An 18,256-nucleotide genomic window follows, 5' to 3' on the forward strand; every position below is an offset into this window, starting at 1 on the left:
CTTAAACATTAGCCTACAGTTGGGAAAAATTATCAAATACAAAGTCCATTTTACAATAAAGTGTTGAATATCTCATGTAATTTATTGACTACTGTACTGAAAGTGAAAAACAGAATGGTTGTAAATGTACTGATTGCTTATCCTCATGACCGTGTGGTTGACTTAGAGCTGTGGCTCACTGCTTCTGACCAGTATCATACTGCATACATCACTAGCCTGGGAAAATATCAAAATTCAAAGTATAGTTTCTACTGAATGCATATCACTTTCACACCATTGTAAAGCCAAAAAATCATGAGTCAAACAATCAAAACTTGCGGATGATCTGTATTCTTAAGGCACCCCAAACAAAGTAACAATGAAATAAATAAAAACCAATTACCAATTGGTGCTGAAATAATCTGAATTATTCTTAGGCTTTGGTTCACTTCTAAGTGATCTATATCAAGATGGTTATTTATTCCCTCAATAGACATTAAACCATAGAGATGGAGTGGGTGTATTTTAATCACTAAAAGTTAATGTACCTTTTAAAAAATAACCTAAGTGATTGTCATTACATTATCAAAAAGAGAATCTAATTAAAAATGATATAATGAGGGGCTCCGGAAGATGGCGGCGTAGGAGGACGCGGGGCTCACAGCGCGTCCTGCCGATCACTTAGATTCCACCTACACCTGCCTAAAGAACCCAGAAAACCGCCAGAGGATTAGCAGAAGGGAGTCTCCGGAGTCAAGCGCAGACTAGAGGCCCACGGAAGAGGGTAGGAAGGGCGGCGAGGCGGTGCGCGCTCCACGGACTGGCGGGAGGGAGCCGGGGCGGAGGGGCGGCTCGCCGGCCAAGCAGAGCCCCCGAGTCTGGCTGGCAAAAGCGGAGGGGCCGGACGCACTGTGTTCCGACAGCAAGCGCGACTTAGCGTCTGGGAGGTCATAAGTTAACAGCTCTGCTCGGAAAGCGGGAAGGCTGGAGGACAAAGGGAGGGAGAGCTGCTGAGCCCCCGGACGGCAGAGCTCAGCTTGGCGGGGAACAAAGGCGCCAGCGCCATCTCCCCCGCCCATCCCCCAGCCAAAATCCCAAAGGGAACCAGTTCCTGCCAGGGAACTTGCTCGCTCCGCGCAAACACCCAACTCTGTGCTTCTGCGGAGCCAAACCTCCGGCAGCGGATCTGACTCCCTCCCGCTGCCACAGGGCTTCTCCTGAAGTGGATCACCTAAGGAGAAGCGAGCTAAGCCTGCCCCTCCAGCCCCCGTGCACCTTGCCTACCCACCCCAGCTAATACGCCAGATCCCCAGCAACACAAGCCTGGCAGTGTGCAAGTAGCCCAGACGGGACACGCCACCCCACAGTGAATCCCGCCCCTAGGAGAGGGGAAGAGAAGGCACACACCAGTCTGACTGTGGCCCCAGCAGTGGGCTGGGGGCAGACATCGGGTCAGACTGCGGCCCCGCCCACTAACTCCAGTTATACACCACAGCACAGGGGAAGTGCACTGCAGGTCCTCACCATGCCAGGGACTCTCCAAAATGACCAAACGGAAGAATTCCCCTCAGAAGAATCTCCAGGAAATAACAACAGCTAATGAACTGATCAAAAAGGATTTAAATAATATAACAGAAAGTGAATTTAGAATAATAGTCATAAAATTAATCGCTGGGCTTGAAAACAGTATACAGGACAGCAGAGAATCTCTTGCCACAAAGATCGAGGGACTAAGGAACAGTCACGAGGAGCTGAAAAACGCTTTAAACGAAATGCAAAACAAAATGGAAACCACGATGGCTCGGCTTGAAGAGGCAGAGGAGAGAATAGGTGAACTAGAAGATAAAGTTATGGAGAAAGAGGAAGCTGAAAGAAAGAGAGATAAAAAAATCCAGGAGTATGAGGGGAAAATTAGAGAACTAAGTGATACACTAAAAAAAAATAATATACGCATAATTGGTATCCCAGAGGAGGAAGAGAGAGGGAAAGGTGCTGAAGGGGTACTTGAACAAATTATAGCTGAGAACTTCCCTGAACTGGGGAAGGAAAAAGGCATTGAAATCCAAGAGGCACAGAGAACTCCCTTCAGACGTAACTTGAATCAATCTTCTGCACGACATATCATAGTGAAACTGGCAAAATACAAGGATAAAGAGAAAATTCTGAAAGCAGCAAGGGATAAACGTGCCCTCACATACAAAGGGAGACCTATAAGACTCGTGACTGATCTCTCCTTTGAAACTTGGCAGGCCAGAAAGGCTTGGCACGATATCTACAGTGTGCTAAACAGAAAAAATATGCAGCCGAGAATCTTTTATCCAGCAAGTCTGTCATTTAGAATAGAAGGAGAGATAAAGGTCTTCCCAAACAAACAAAAACTGAAGGAATTTGTCACCACGAAACCAGCCCTACAAGAGATCCTAAGGGGGATCCTGTGAGACAAAGTACCAGAGACGTCACTACAAGCATAAAACATACAGACATCACAATGACTCTAAACCCATATCTTTCTATAATAACACTGAATGTAAATGGATTAAATGCGCCAACTAAAAGACATAGGGTATCAGAATGGATAAAAAAACAAGACCCATCTATTTGCTGTCTACAAGAGACTCATTTTAGATCTGAGGACACCTTTAGATTGAGAGTGAGGGGATGGAGAACTATTTATCATGCTCCTGGAAGTCAAAAGAAAGCTGGAGTAGCCATACTTATATCAGACAAATTAGACTTTAAATTAAAGGCTGTAACAAGAGATGAAGAAGGGCATTATATAATAATCACAGGGTCTATCCACCAGGAAGAGCTAACTATTATAAATGTCTATGTGCCAAATACCCGAGCCCCCAGATATATAAAACAATTACTCATAAACATAAGCAACCTTATTGATAAGAATGTGGTCATTGCAGGGGACTTTAACACCCCACTTACAGAAATGGATAGATCATCTAGACACACGGTCAATAAAGAAACAAGGGCCCTGAATGATACATTGGATCAGATGGACTTGACAGATATATTGAGAACTCTGCATCCCAAAGCAACAGAATATACTTTCTTCTCGAGTGCACATGGAACATTCTCCAAGATAGATCATATACTGGGTCACAAAACAGCCCTTCATAAGTTTACAAGAATTGAAATTATACCATGCATACTTTCAGACCACAATGCTATGAAGCTTGAAATCAACCACAGGAAAAAGTCTGGAAAACCTCCAAAAGCATGGAGGTTAAAGAACACCCTACTAACGAATGAGTGGGTCAACCAGGCAATTAGAGAAGAAATTAAAATATATATGGAAACAAACGAAAATGAAAATACAACAATCCAAACGCTTTGGGATGCAGCAAAGGCAGTCCTGAGAGGAAAATACATTGCAATCCAGGCCTATGTCAAGAAACAAGAAAAATCCCAAATACAAAATCTAACAGCACACCTAAAGGAAATAGAAGCAGAACAGCAAAGGCAGCCTAAACCCAGCAGAAGAAGAGAAATAATAAAGATCAGAGCAGAAATAAACAATATAGAATCTAAAAAAACTGTAGAGCAGATCAACGAAACCAAGAGTTGGTTTTTTGAAAAAATAAACAAAATTGAAAAACCTCTAGCCAGGCTTCTCAAAAAGAAAAGGGAGATGACCCAAATAGATAAAATCATGAATGAAAATGGAATGATTACAACCAATCCCTCAGAGATACAAACAATTATCAGGGAATACTATGAAAAATTATATGCCAGCAAATTGGACAACCTGGAAGAAATGGACAAATTTCTAAACACCCACACTCTTCCAAAACTCAATCAGGAGGAAATAGAAAGCTTGAACAGACCCATAACCAGCGAAGAAATTGAATCGGTTATCAAAAATCTCCCAACCAATAAGAGTCCAACACCAGATGGCTTCCCAGGGGACTTCTACCAGACATTTAAAGCAGAGATAATACCTATCCTTCTCAAGCTATTCCAAGAAATAGAAAGGGAAGGAAAACTTCCAGACTCATTCTATGAAGCCAGTATTACTTTGATTCCTAAACCAGACAGAGACCCAGTAAAAAAAGAGAACTACAGGCCAATATCCCTGATGAATATGGATGCAAAAATTCTTAATAAGATACTAGCAAATCGAATTCAACAGCATATAAAAAGAATTATTCACCATGATCAAGTGGGATTCATTCCTGGGATGCAGGGCTGGTTCAACATTCACAAATCGATCAACGTGATACATCACATTAACAAAAAAAAAGAGAAGAACCATATGATCCTGTCAATCGATGCAGAAAAGGCCTTTGACAAAATCCAGCACCCTTTCTTAATAAAAACCCTTGAGAAAGTGGGGATAGAAGGAACATACTTAAAGATCATAAAGGCCATTTATGAAAAGCCCACAGCTAACATCATCCTCAACGGGGAAAAACTGAGAGCTTTTTCCCTGAGATCAGGAACACGACAGGGATGCCCACTGTCACCGCTGTTGTTTAATATAGTGCTGGAAGTTCTAGCATCAGCAATCAGACAACAAAAGGAAATCAAAGGCATCAAAATTGGCAAAGATGAAGTCAAGCTTTCGCTTTTTGCAGATGACATGATATTATACATGGAAAATCCGATAGACTCCACCAAAAGTCTGCTAGAACTGATACATGAATTCAGCAAAGTTGCAGGATACAAAATCAATGTGCAGAAATCAGTTGCATTCTTATACACTAACAATGAAGCAACAGAAAGACAAATGAAGAAACTGATCCCATTCACAATTGCACCAAGAAGCATAAAATACCTAGGAATAAATCTAACCAAAGATGTAAAAGATCTGTATGCTGAAAACTATAGAAAGCTTATGCAGGTAATTGAAGAAGATATAAAGAAATGGAAAGACATTCCCTGCTCATGGATTGGAAGAATAAATATTGTCAAAATGTCAATACTACCCAAAGCTATCTACACATTCAATGCAATCCCAATCAAAATTGCACCAGCATTCTTCTCGAAACTAGAACAAGCAATCCTAAAATTCATATGGAACCACAAAAGGCCCCGAATAGCCAAAGTAATTTTGAAGAAGAAGACCAAAGCAGGAGGCATCACAATCCCAGACTTTAGCCTCTACTACAAAGCTGTAATCATCAAGACAGCATGGTATTGGCACAAAAACAGACCCATAGACCAATGGAATAGAATAGAAACCCCAGAACTAGACCCACAAACGTATGGCCAACTCATCTTTCACAAAGCAGGAAAGAACATCCAATGGAAAAAAGACAGTCTCTTTAACAAATGGTGCTGGGAGAACTGGACAGCAACATGCAGAAGGTTGAAACTAGACCACTTTCTCACACTATTCACAAAAATAAACTCAAAATGGATAAAGGACCTGAATGTGAGACAGGAAACCATCAAAACCTTAGAGGAGAAAGCAGGAAAAGACCTCTCTGACCTCAGCCGTAGCAATCTCTTACTCAGCACATCCCCAAAGGCAAGGGAATTAAAAGCAAAAGTGAATTACTGGGACCTTATGAAGATAAAAAGCTTCTGCACAGCAAAGGAAACAACCAACAAAACTAAAAGGCAACCAACGGAATGGGAAAAGATATTTGCAAATGACATATCGGACAAAGGGCTAGTATCCAAAATCTATAAAGAGCTCACCAAACTCCACACCCAAAAAACAAATAACCCAGTAAAGAAATGGGCAGAAAACATGAATAGACACTTCTCTAAAGAAGACATCCAGATGGCCAACAGGCACATGAAAAGATGTTCAACGTCGCTCCTTATCAGGGAAATACAAATCAAAACCACACTCAGATATCACCTCACGCCAGTCAGAGTGGCCAAAATGAACAAATCAGGAGACTATAGATGCTGGAGAGGATGTGGAGAAACGGGAACCCTCTTGCACTGTTGGTGGGAATGCAAATTGGTGCAGCCGCTCTGGAAAGCAGTGTGGAGGTTCCTCAAAAAATTAAAAATAGACCTACCCTATGACCCAGCAATAGCACTGCTAGGAATTTATCCAAGGGATACAGGAGTACTGATGCATAGGGGCACTTGTACCCCAATGTTTATAGCGGCACTCTCAACAATAGCCAAATTATGGAAAGAGCCTAAATGTCCATCAACTGATGAATGGATAAAGAAATTGTGGTTTATATACACAATGGAATACTACGTGGCAATGAGAAAAAATGAAATATGGCCTTTTGTAGCAACATGGATGGAACTGGAGAGTGTGATGCTAAGTGAAATAAGCCATACAGAGAAAGACAGATACCATATGGTTTCACTCTTATGTGGATCCTGAGAAACATAACAGAAACCCATGGGGGAGGGGAAGGAAAAAAAAAAAAAAAAAGAGGTTAGAGTGGGAGAGAGCCAAAGCATAAGAGACTGTTAAAAACTGAGAACAAACTGAGGGTTGATGGGGGGTGAGAGGGAGGGCAGGGTGGGAGGGAGGGCAGGGTGGGTGATGGGTATTGAGGAGGGCACCTTTTGGGGTGAGCACTGGGTGTTGTATGGAAACCAATTTGACAGTAAATTTCATATATTAAAAAAAAAATGATATAATGAGCATATATACTTGCCTCTCTGTCCCCCCCCACCCCCCGTTCCATGAAAATGATGGGTAGAGGTATTAAAGGGAATAAATCAGTAAGGCTGAGAATAAGATAGAAAGCCATGAATAAACCAGTGATAGTAATTTTAAAGACCAGAGAAAACTGTGGCCCAGAATATCCCTAAGGTAAGGTTATAAAAAGGATTTGATATGACCTTATTAGTAGATCATAGACTCCTAGGAGGCCCCAAGCACAGAGCGGGCAGGTATGGAGCAGGTAATAGAATATTAGACATTATTTAGCAAAATTAATTAAAGGATTGAAAAGGAATTCCTGAACCAATTTAATCTTCTTCTCACTTTTCTCATTTCCACACATAAACATGAGTAGCAACTTTTACACCTCAATTAAAACTAGAAGAATGAGGGGTGCCTGGGTGGCTCAGATGGTTAAGTGACCGAAACTTGGTTTTGGCTCAAGTCATGATCTCACGGTTTGTGAGATCAAGCCCTGCAAGGGCTCCAAGCTGACAGTGTGATAACTGCTTGGGATTCTCTCTCTCACTCTCTCTCTTTTCTTCCCTGCTTCCCAAGATAAATTAAAAAAAAAAAAAAAAACGCATTTGTTTTTAAACTGAAGAACAAATCTCTATAGAAACTGATCTCCCTGCTTGGAAACTGCTAGTGCACCTAGGATAGGGGTTGGCACACCATTGTAGGGATCTTTATTGGAAGACCCCAACCTACATAATTTTTTAAAGTGAAGTCTGCCAGTCAACATGAAAATGTACACAGAGCTTGCAGTCAGCCCTTAGGAAAACAAACATATACAATAAAAGAGAAAACACATATTATCTAAAGTATTAATTGACAATTGTTCCTTTGTGTAAAATAGCACTAAAAGGAAGGATTAAAATTTTTAAAAGGAAAGAAAGAGAGGTAGAAGGAAAGAAAAAGGAAGGAAATGAGGTAAGAAGGAAAGGAAAGGAAAGGAAAGGAAAGGAAAGGAAAGGAAAGGAAAGGAAAAAAGAAAAGAACAACCAGATACTTCTGCTTTGGCTGTGTGTGAGGGAAACATGGCCTATTTATTATTCTCATGCTATAAATTATTATTATTCTCATGCTATAAATAACTAGAAAACTGAACAAAAATTATGGAACAACTATGACATTGAAGGATAGGCAGCACAGGACTACATGCAAAAAGTGAAACAAAATAGCCAATCCTTGCTGTCTCTATTTCTGCATGGAGAAAATTAGCAAACTATGGAATAGTGTTGAGATCCCAAATATTAGTCCAGTAATCTCACTGATTAAGGATACAAAGTTCAGAGTTCAGAGAGGCCAGAGTGGTTAGAATTTTGTGGAAAAAATATTAGAGCTACAAACAAAATAATGCCTTCAGAAATTCACATAGAGTTCTCTTGAGTTTTTGGCCAAGTATTAACCTATACATGTGTAATGTAAAACATCATAAAGATAAGTAAAGAACATCTAGGGAAAGTACAATTACTGGGAAATTATGAAACAAATAATTCTCATAATTTACACATTGCTGGAAATCACTCATGAATTCATCAGCTGGAGAGACCTTGTAAGGTAGGGAACATTCAGTAGAGATCCTTTAAAAAGTCATGCCTTCAAAGTGGGAAAAATAAAAGATCTAGACAGTGACATCAATCACTCTGTCCTCATTGCCATTTATATACAACTACACCAAGGAACACAAAAATATACATTCTTTCTCAAGCACACATGGAATTTTCATGAAGACAGACTTTATGCAGGCCCATACAACTCTTAATAAATTTATAAGAATTTAAATCATGCAAACTATTTTCTGTGACCACAAAAGAATTATATTGGAAATAAAAAATATTTCTTTAAACCTCTGAATATTTGGAAATTTAACAGCATACTTAAACCACAGCCAACAAGAAATCACAAGAGATATTAGAAAATATTTTGGGAGGAATAGAGATCCTGGGAAGATGGCAGCATAGGAGGACGCTGGGCTCACGGCGCGTCCTGCTGATCACTTAGATTCCACCTACACCTGCCTAAATAACACAGAAAACCGCCAGAAGAATAGCAGAACAGAGTCTCCGGAGCCAAGCGCACAAGAGAGGCCCACGGAAGAGGGTAGGAAGGGTAGAGAGGCGGTGCACGCTCCACGGACTGGAGGGAGGGAGCCGGGCTGGAGGGGTGGCCTGCCGGCCAAGCAGAGCCCCCGAGTTTGGCTTGCAAAAGCGGAGGGGCCAGACAGAGTGTGTTCCGACAGCAAGCAGGACTTGACATCTGGAAGGTTATAAGCTAACAGCTCTGCTCGGAGAACAGGAGGGCTGGAGGACAATGGGAGGGAGAGTTGTTGAGCCCTGGACAACAGAGCTCAGCTTGGCGGGGAACAAAGGCGCTGGGAAGCGACATCTCCCTCGCCCATCCCCCAGCCAAAATCCCAAAGGGAACCAGTTCCTGCCAGGGAACTTGCTTGCACCGCGCAAACACCCAACGCTGTGCTTCTGTGGATCCATCCCTCTGGCGGGTCTGACTCCCTCCCAGTGCTGCAGGGCCCCTCCTGAAGCGGATCTCTGAAGGAAAAGTGAGCTGAGACTGCCCCTCCCACCCCTGTGCACCTTGCCGATCCACCCCAGCTAATACACCAGATCCCCAGCACCACAAGTCTGGCAGTGTTCAAGTAGCCCAGATGGGCCACACCACCCCACAGTGAATCCCGCCCCTAGGAGAGGGGAAGAGAAGGCACACACCAGTCTGACTGTGGCCCCAGCGGTGGGCTGGGGGCAGACGTTAGGTCTGACTGCGACTCCGCCCACCAGCTCCAGTTATACACCACAGCACAGGGGAAGTGCCCTGCAGGTCCGCACCACTCCAGGGACTATCCAAAATGACGAAACGGAAGAATTCCCCTCAAAAAAACCTCCAGGAAATAACAGCTAACGAACTGATCAAAAACGATTTAAACAATATAACAGAAAGTGAATTTAGAATAATAGTCATAAAATTAATCGCTGGCCTTGAAAACAGTATAAAGGACAGCAGAGAATCTCTTGCTACAGAGATCAAGGGACTAAGGAACAGCCAGGAAGAGCTAAAAAAGGCTATCAATGAGCTGCAAAATAAAATGGAGACAACCACGGCTTGGATTGAAGAGGCAGAGGAGAGAATAGGTGAACTAGAAGATAAAATTATGGAAAAAGAAGAAGCTGAGAAAAAGAGAGATAAAAAATCCAGGAGTATGAGGGGAAAATTAGAGAACTAAGTGATGCACTAAAGAGAAATAATCTATGCATACTTGGTATTCCAGAGGAGGAAGAGAGAGGGAAAGGTGCTGAAGGTGTACTTGAAGAAATAATAACTGAGAACTTCCCTGATCTGGGGAAGGAAAAAGGCATTGAAATCCAAGAGGCACAGAGAACTCCCTTCAGACGTAACTGGAATCAATCTTCTGCATGACATATCATAGTGAAACTGGCAAAATACAAGGATAAAGAGAAAATTCTGAAAGCAGCTAGAGATAAACGTGCTCTAACATATAAAGGGAGACCTATAAGACTCGTGACTGATCTCTCTACTGAAACTTGGCAGGCCAGAAAGGAATGGCAGGAGATCTTCAATGTGATGAACAGAAAAAAATATGCAACCGAGAATCCTTTATCCAGCAAGTCTGAACATAAAAAATATGCAACCGAGAATCCTTTATCCAGCAAGTCTGTCATTTAGAACAGAAGGAGTGATAAAGGTCTTCACAAACAAAAACTGAAGGAATTCATCACCACTAAACCAGCCACACAAGAGATCCTAAGGGGGATCCTGTGAGACAAAGTACCAGAGACATTGCTACGAGCATGAAACCTTCAGACATCACAATGACTCTAAACCCATATCTTTCTATAATAACGCTGAATGTAAATGGACTAAATGCGCTAACCAAAAGACATAGGGTATCAGAATGGATAAAAAAACAAGACCCATCTATTTGCTGTCTACAAGAGACTCATTTTAGACCTGAGGACACCTTCAGATTGAAAGTGAGGGGATGGAGAACTATTTATCATGCCACTGGAAGTCAAAAGAAAGCTGGAGTAGCCATACTTATATCAGATGAACTGGACTTTAAATTAAAGGCTGTAACAAGAGATGAAGAAGAGCGTTATATAATAATCACAGGGTCTATCCATCAGGAAGAGCTAATAATTATAAATGTCTATGTGCTGAATACGGGAGGCCACAAATATATAAAACAATTACTCACAAACATAAGCAACCTTATTGATAAGAATGTGGTACTTGCAGGGGACTTTAACACTCCACTTACAACAATGGATAGATCATCTAGACACACGGTCAATAAAGAAACAAGGGCCCTGAATGATACATTGGATCAGATGGACTTGACAGATATATTGAGAACTCTGCATCCCAAAGCAACAGAATATACTTTCTTCTCGAGTGCACATGGAACATTCTCCAAGATAGATCACATACTAGGTCACAAAACAGCACTTCATAAGTTTACAAGAATTGAGATCATACCATGCATACTTTCAGAGCACAATGCTATGAAGCTTGAAATTAACCACAGGGAAAAGTCTGGAAAACCTCCAAAAGCATGGAAGTTAAAGAACACCCTACTAAAGAATGAATGGGTCAACCAGGCAATTAGAGAAGAAATTAAAAAATATATGGAAACAAATGAAAATGAAAATACAACAATCCAAATGCTTTGGGATGCAGCAAAGGCAGTCCTGAGAGGAAAATACATTGCGATCCAGGCCTATGTCAAGAAACAAGAAAAATCCCAAATACAAAATCTAACAGCACACCTAAAGGAAATAGAAGCAGAACAGCAAAGGCAGCCTAAACCCAGCAGAAGAGAAATAATAAAGATAAGAGCAGAAATAAACAATATAGAATCTAAAAAAAACTGTAGAGCAGATCAACGAAACCAAGAGTTGGTTTTTTGAAAAAATAAACAAAATTGAAAAACCTCTAGCCAGGCTTCTCAAAAAGAAAAGGGAGATGACCCAAATAGATAAAATCATGAATGAAAATGGAATGATTACAACCAATTCCTCAGAGATACAAGCAATTACCAGGGAATACTATGAAAAATTATATGCCAACAAACTGGACAACCTGGAAGAAATGGACAAATTCCTAAGCACCCACACACTTCCAAAACTCAATCAGGAGGAAATAGAAAGCTTGAACAGACCCATAACCAGCAAAGAAATTGAATCAGTTATCAAAAATCTCCCAACAAATAAGATTCCAGGACCAGATGGCTTCCCTGGGGAATTCTACCAGACATTTAAAGCAGAGATAATACCTATCCTTCTCAAGCTGTTCCAAAAAAATAGAAAAGGAAGGAAAACTTCCAGACTCATTCTATGAAGCCAGTATTACTTTGATTTCCAAACCAGACAGAGACCCAGCAAAAAAAGAGAACTACAGGCCAATATCCCTGATGAATATGGATGCAAAAATTCTCAACAAGATACTATCAAATAAAATTCAACAGCATATAAAAAGAATTATTCACCATGATCAAGTGGGATTCATTCCTGGGATGCAGGGCTGGTTCAACATTCACAAATCAATCAACGTGATACATCACATTAATAAAAGAAAAGATAAGAACCATATGATCCTGTCAATCGATGCAGAAAAGGCATTTGAGAAAATTCAGCATCCTTTCTTAATAAAAACCCTCGAGAAAGTCGGGATAGAAGGAACATACTTACACATCATAAAAGCCATTTATGAAAAGCCCACAGCTAATATCATCCTCAATGGGGAAAAACTGAGAGCCTTTTCCCTGAGATCAGGAACATGACAGGGATGTCCACTCTCACCACTGTTGTTTAACATAGTGTTGGAAGTTCTAGCATCATCAATCAGACAACAAAAGGAAATCAAAGGCATCAAAATTGGCAAAGATGAAGTTAAGCTTTCACTTTTTGCAGATGACATGATATTATACATGGAAAATCCGATAGACTCCACCAGAAGTCTGCTAGAAATGATACATGAATTCAGCAAAGTTGCAGGATACAAAATCAATGTACAGAAATCAGTTGCATTCTTATACACTAATAATGAAGCAACAGAAAGACAGATAAAGAAACTGATCCCATTCACAATTGCACCAAGAAGCATAAAATACCTAGGAATAAATCTAGCCAAAGATGTAAAAGATCTGTATGATGAAAACTATAGAAAGCTTATGAAGGTAATTGAAGAACATATAAAGAAATGGAAAAACATTCCGTGCTCATGGATTGGAAGAATAAATATTGTCAAAATGTCAATACTACCCAAAGCTATCTACACATTCAATGCAATCCCAATCAAAATTGTACCAGCATTCTTGTCAAAACTAGAACAAGCAATCCTAAAATTCATATGGAACCACAAAAGGCCCCGAATAGCCAAAGTAATTTTGAAGAAGAAGACCAAAGCAGGAGGTATCACAATCCCAGACTTTAGCCTCTACTACAAAGCTGTAATCATCAAGACAGCATGGTGTTGGCACAAAAACAGACACATAGACCAATGGAATAGAATAGAAACCCCAGAACTAGACCCACAAACGTATGGCCAACTCATCTTTCACAAAGCAGGAAAGAACATCCAATGGAAAAAAGACAGTCTCTTTAACAAAGGGTGCTGGCAGAACTGGACAGCAACATGCAGAAGATTGAAACTAGACCACTTTCTCACACCATTCACAAAAATAAACTCAAAATGGATGAAGGACCTGAATGTGAGATCGGAAACCATCAAAACCCTAGAGAAGAAAGCAGGAAAAGACCTCTCTGACCTCAGCCGTAGCAGTCTCTTACTTGACACATCCCCAAAGGCAAGGGAATTAAAAGCAAAAATGAATTACTGGGACCTTATGAAGGTAAAAAGCTTCTGCACAGCAAAGGAAACAACCAACAAAACTAAAAGGCAACCAACGGAATGGGAAAAGATATTTGCAAATGACATATCGGACAAAGGGCTAGTATCCAAAATCTATAAAGAACTCACCAAACTCCACACCCTAAAAACAAATAATCCAGTGAAGAAATGGGCAGAAAACATGAATAGACACTTCTCTAAAGAAGACATCTGGATGGTCAACAGGCACATGAAAAGATGCTCAACGTCGCTCCTCATCAGGGAAATACAAATCAAAACCACACTCAGATATCACCTCACGCCAGTCAGAGTGGCCAAAATGAACAAATCAGGAGATTGTAGATGCTGGCGAGGATGTGGAGAAACGGGAACCCTCTTGCACTGTTGGTGGGAATGCAAATTGGTGCAGCCACTCTGGAAAACAGTGTGGAGGTTCCTCAAAAAATTAAAAATAGACCTAACCTATGACCCAGCAATCGCACTGCTAGGAATTTACCCAAGGGATACCGGAGTACTGATGCATAGGGGCACTTGTACCCCAATGTTTATAGCAGCACTCTGGACAATAGCCAAATTATGGGAAGAGCCTAAATGTCCATCAACTGATGAATGGATAAAGAAATTGTGGCTTATATACACAATGGAGTACTACGTGGCAATGAGAAAGAATGAAATATGGTCTTTTGTAGCAACATGGATGGAACTGGAGAGTGTTATGCTAAGTGAAATAAGCCATACAGAGAAAGAAAGATACCATATGTTTTCACTCTTAGGTGGTTCCTGAGAAACTTAACAGAAACCCATGGGGAAGGGGAAGGAAAAAAAAAAAAAGGGAGGTTAGAGTGGGAGAGAGCCAAAGCATAAGAGACTCTTAAAAACTGAGAACACACACACATACACACACACACACACACACACAAAAAGAACAAAAAAAAAAAAACAAAACTGAGAACAAACTGAGGGTTGACAGGAGGTGGAAGGAGGGGAGGGTGGGTGATGGGTATTGAGGAGGGCACCTTTTGGGATGAGCACTAGGTGTTGTATGGAAACCAATTTGATAATAGACTTCATATATATATAAAAAAAAAGAAAATATTTTGGAATGAATAATGGTAAAGATACATCAGAACTGGAGTAATGTATCTCAGTGTTTCATTTATACTTTAAATTTATACTTCCATTTATACTGTAAATGCTCATAATTATAAAAGAATTAAAGTATAAGATCAAAGCTTATAGCCTAAACTTTAAGAAGAATTAACTAAGCCCAAATTAATTAGAATAAAGGAAATGACATGGAAAGCTGACAAGCAATAGTTCTAAAAATCTATGACCAAAAGTTAGCTCCTTGAAAGGATTAATAAAATTGATAAATCTTTGGCTGGAATGACCAAGAAAAAGGCAATACAAATTCATGAAATCAAGAATAAAACAGGGGACAACAGATACTAAAGAAACTAAAATAATAAGGCAACAGTATGAATTATTTTATGCCAAAAAATTTGATAACCTAGATGAAATTCACAAATTCCTTGAAAGACACAAATTACCTAAAGTGATCCAAGAGGAAATCCAAAATCTGAATAGCACTATAACAATGAAAAATTGGAATTTGCATTTATGAAGTTCTCTCAAAGAATATTCCATGTCTAGATGCCTTCACTGATAAATTCTATCAAATATTTAAGAAATCAATCATATTAAGCCTACACAAAGTCTTCCAGAAAATAGAAGGAAAGCTTCTCATCTCATTGTATGAAACCGTATTATCCTGATAACAAACCAGAAAAGATATTACGTAACAATGAAACTAGAGACCAATATTCTTCATTTAAAAAGACACAAAAGCCCTTTAAAAATGCCAGCAAATCAAATGCATTTTGGAAAATATCAAAAGCCTATTTTCCTGTTTATTAAGATATGATCAACACGTAACATTGTATTAGTTTAGGGTGTGCAATGTCATGATTTCATACATGTATCTATTACAAAATGTTTGCCACAGTAAGTTAACATTGATCCATACAGTTACAATTTTTTTCTTGTGAAGAAAACTTTTTTTTAAATGTTTTTATTTATTTTTGAGACAGAGAGAGAGAGAGAGAGTGTGTGAGCAGAGGAGGGGCAGAGAGAGAGGGAGACACAGAATCTGAAACATCTCCAGGCTCCGAGCTGACAGCACAGAGTCCGACTAGGGGCTCAAACTCACAAACCGTGAGATCACGACCTGAGCTGAAGTCAGATGCTTAACCAACTGAGCCACCCAGGCATCCCTTGTGATGAGAACTTTTAAGACCTACCTTCTTAGCAACTTTCAAATATACAATACACTATTGGTAACTACAGTCATGATATTGTAGACTACATCTCCAGAACTTATTTATCTTATAACTGGAAGTTTGTACCATTTGACTACCTTCATCCATTTCTCCATCCCCAACTCCCCACCTCTAGCAATCACCAATCTGTCCTGTTTCAATGAGTTCAGATTTGTTAGATTGAACATATAAGGAAGATCATACAGTTTTTATTTTCCTCTGACTTATTTCACTTAGTATATGCCCTCAAAGTCCATTTGTATCATTGCAAATGGAAGCATTTCTCTCTTTTTAAGGCTAAATAATACTCCATCATATATATGTATCATAACTTCTTTATCCACTCAACCATTAAAGGAGACTTAGGTTGTTTCCGTTTCTCAACTATTGTTATTAATGCTTCAATAAACATGGTAGTGCAGATATCTCTTCAAAGTCCAATTTTCATTTTCTTTGGCTATATATCCATAAGTGAGATTGCTGGACCATGTGGTAGTCTTATTTTTAATTGTTTTAGGAAATTCCATACTGTTTTCCATAGTGGCTGCACAAATTTATGTTTTCATCAACAGTGTACAAGCTTTCCTTTTCTCCACATTTTTGCCAATGCTTATCTCTTATCTTTTTGATAATAGGTATTCAACAGGTGTGAGGTGATATCTTGTTGTGATTTTGATTTGCATTTCCCTGATGATTAGTGATGTTCAGCACCTCTCCATGTATATGATGGCCTTTTGTAGGTCTCTTTTGAAAACTGTCCACATAAGTCCTCTGCCCACATTTAAATCTGTTTGGGTTTTGGGTGGGTTTTTGTTGTTGTTGTTTTGTTTTGTTTGTTTGTTTTGTTGTTATTAAGTTGTAAGAGTTCTCTATATATTTTGGATATTAACTCCTTATCACATGTATGATTGTGAATACATTCCCTAAGTTGCCCTTTCATTTTTTTGATGGTTGCCTTCACTGTAGAGAAGCTTTTTAGTTTGGTGTAGTTGCACTTATTTATTTTCATTTTTGTTGCCTTTGCTTTTGGTGTCAAACCTAAAAAATCATTGACAAGACCAATGTTGAGGGTCTTACCATCTAGACTTTCTTCTAGGAGTTTTATGGTTTCAGGTCTTACATTCAAGTTGTTAATTCATTTTTCATTGATTTTCATGTTATGGTGAGAGACACTGGTCCAGTGTTATTCTTTTGTATGTGGCAGTTCAGTTTTCCCAACACCATTTACTGGAAAGACTGTCCTTTCCCCATTATATATTCTTGGTTCCTTGTCATAAACTGACCACATACAAATGGGTTTATTTCTGGTCTCTATTCTATTTAATTGAATGTCTGTTTTTATGCTGATGTCATACTGTTTTGATTGCTATAGCTCTGTAATATAGTTTGAAGTCAAGGAGTATATTTCTAGTTTTGTTTTTATTTCTCAAGATGGCTTTGGCTATTCAGGGTCTTTTGTGGTTCCGTGCAATATTTTAGGATTTCTTTTACTATTTCTGTGAAAATGCCTTTGGAATTTTGATAGTGATTGCTGAAGCTATAAATTCCTTTGGATAGTATGGACATTTTAACAATATTAAGATGCTTCATGCATGAAATATCTTTCCATTTATTTATGTCTTCTTCAATTTCTTTCAAAGTGTACTGATATTTCATTTCCTTTGTTAAATTTATTCCTATGTATTTATTCTTTTTGATGCTATTGTGATGGAATTGTTTTCCTAATTTCTCTGAGAGTTCATTGTTAATGTATAGAAACACTGATTTTTATATATTTATTGTATCTTGCCACTTTACTGAATTCATTTATTAGTTCTAATGGTATTTTTGTGGAGTCTTTAGGAGATATATATATATATATATATAGATAGAGATAGAGATATATAGATATAGATATATAATTTCATCTGCAAATAGAAAGATGTACTTCTTCCTTCCTAATTTTGATTTTTCCCCCTAACTGTTCTAACTATGACTTATACTACTGTGTTAAAAACAAGTAGCAAGAGTGAACATCTTTGTTCCTGATTTCAGAAGGAAAGCTTTCAGATTTTTGCCATTGAGTATGATGTTAGCTGACAGCTTGTCATATTGTGGCCTTTATTTTGCTGAGATATATTTCTGCTATATCAAATTTGGTGAGAATTTTTATCATGAGTAGATGTTGAATTTTGTTAAATGCTTTTTCTCCATCTATTGAGATGATTATATGATTTTTGATGGCTTGCACAAGCACAAAGTTCTGAGAGACAACTGAGCTCAGGCCAGGTTGATATAGTCCAAGATGTCAATAGAGGAAGACCTTGAACCCATATCTTCCACAGACACACCAAATCTACACTTACTTATAAAGCAATTCCTTCTGAAGAAGAACTGAGGACTCACTTAACAGCTTCTACACAATAAAAGATATACCACACAGAGAACAGCAAGAGACATGAAGACACAGTAACAAAGGGAACTTTGCTTT

At 39.2% G+C, this 18,256-nt stretch overlaps 1 protein-coding gene across 2 annotated transcripts in view; it reads right to left on the reverse strand.

Moving 5' to 3' along the window:
• CFAP44 (cilia and flagella associated protein 44) overlaps positions 1 to 18,256 on the reverse strand; it is a 159,313-nt gene that overhangs the window by 42,529 nt on the left and 98,528 nt on the right. The gene's annotated exons all lie outside the window — the stretch shown is intronic.

The sequence above is a fragment of the Panthera onca genome, chromosome C2 (assembly GCF_046562875.1).
Source record: "Panthera onca isolate mPanOnc1 chromosome C2, mPanOnc1 haplotype 2, whole genome shotgun sequence".
NCBI lineage: Eukaryota > Metazoa > Chordata > Mammalia > Carnivora > Felidae > Panthera > Panthera onca.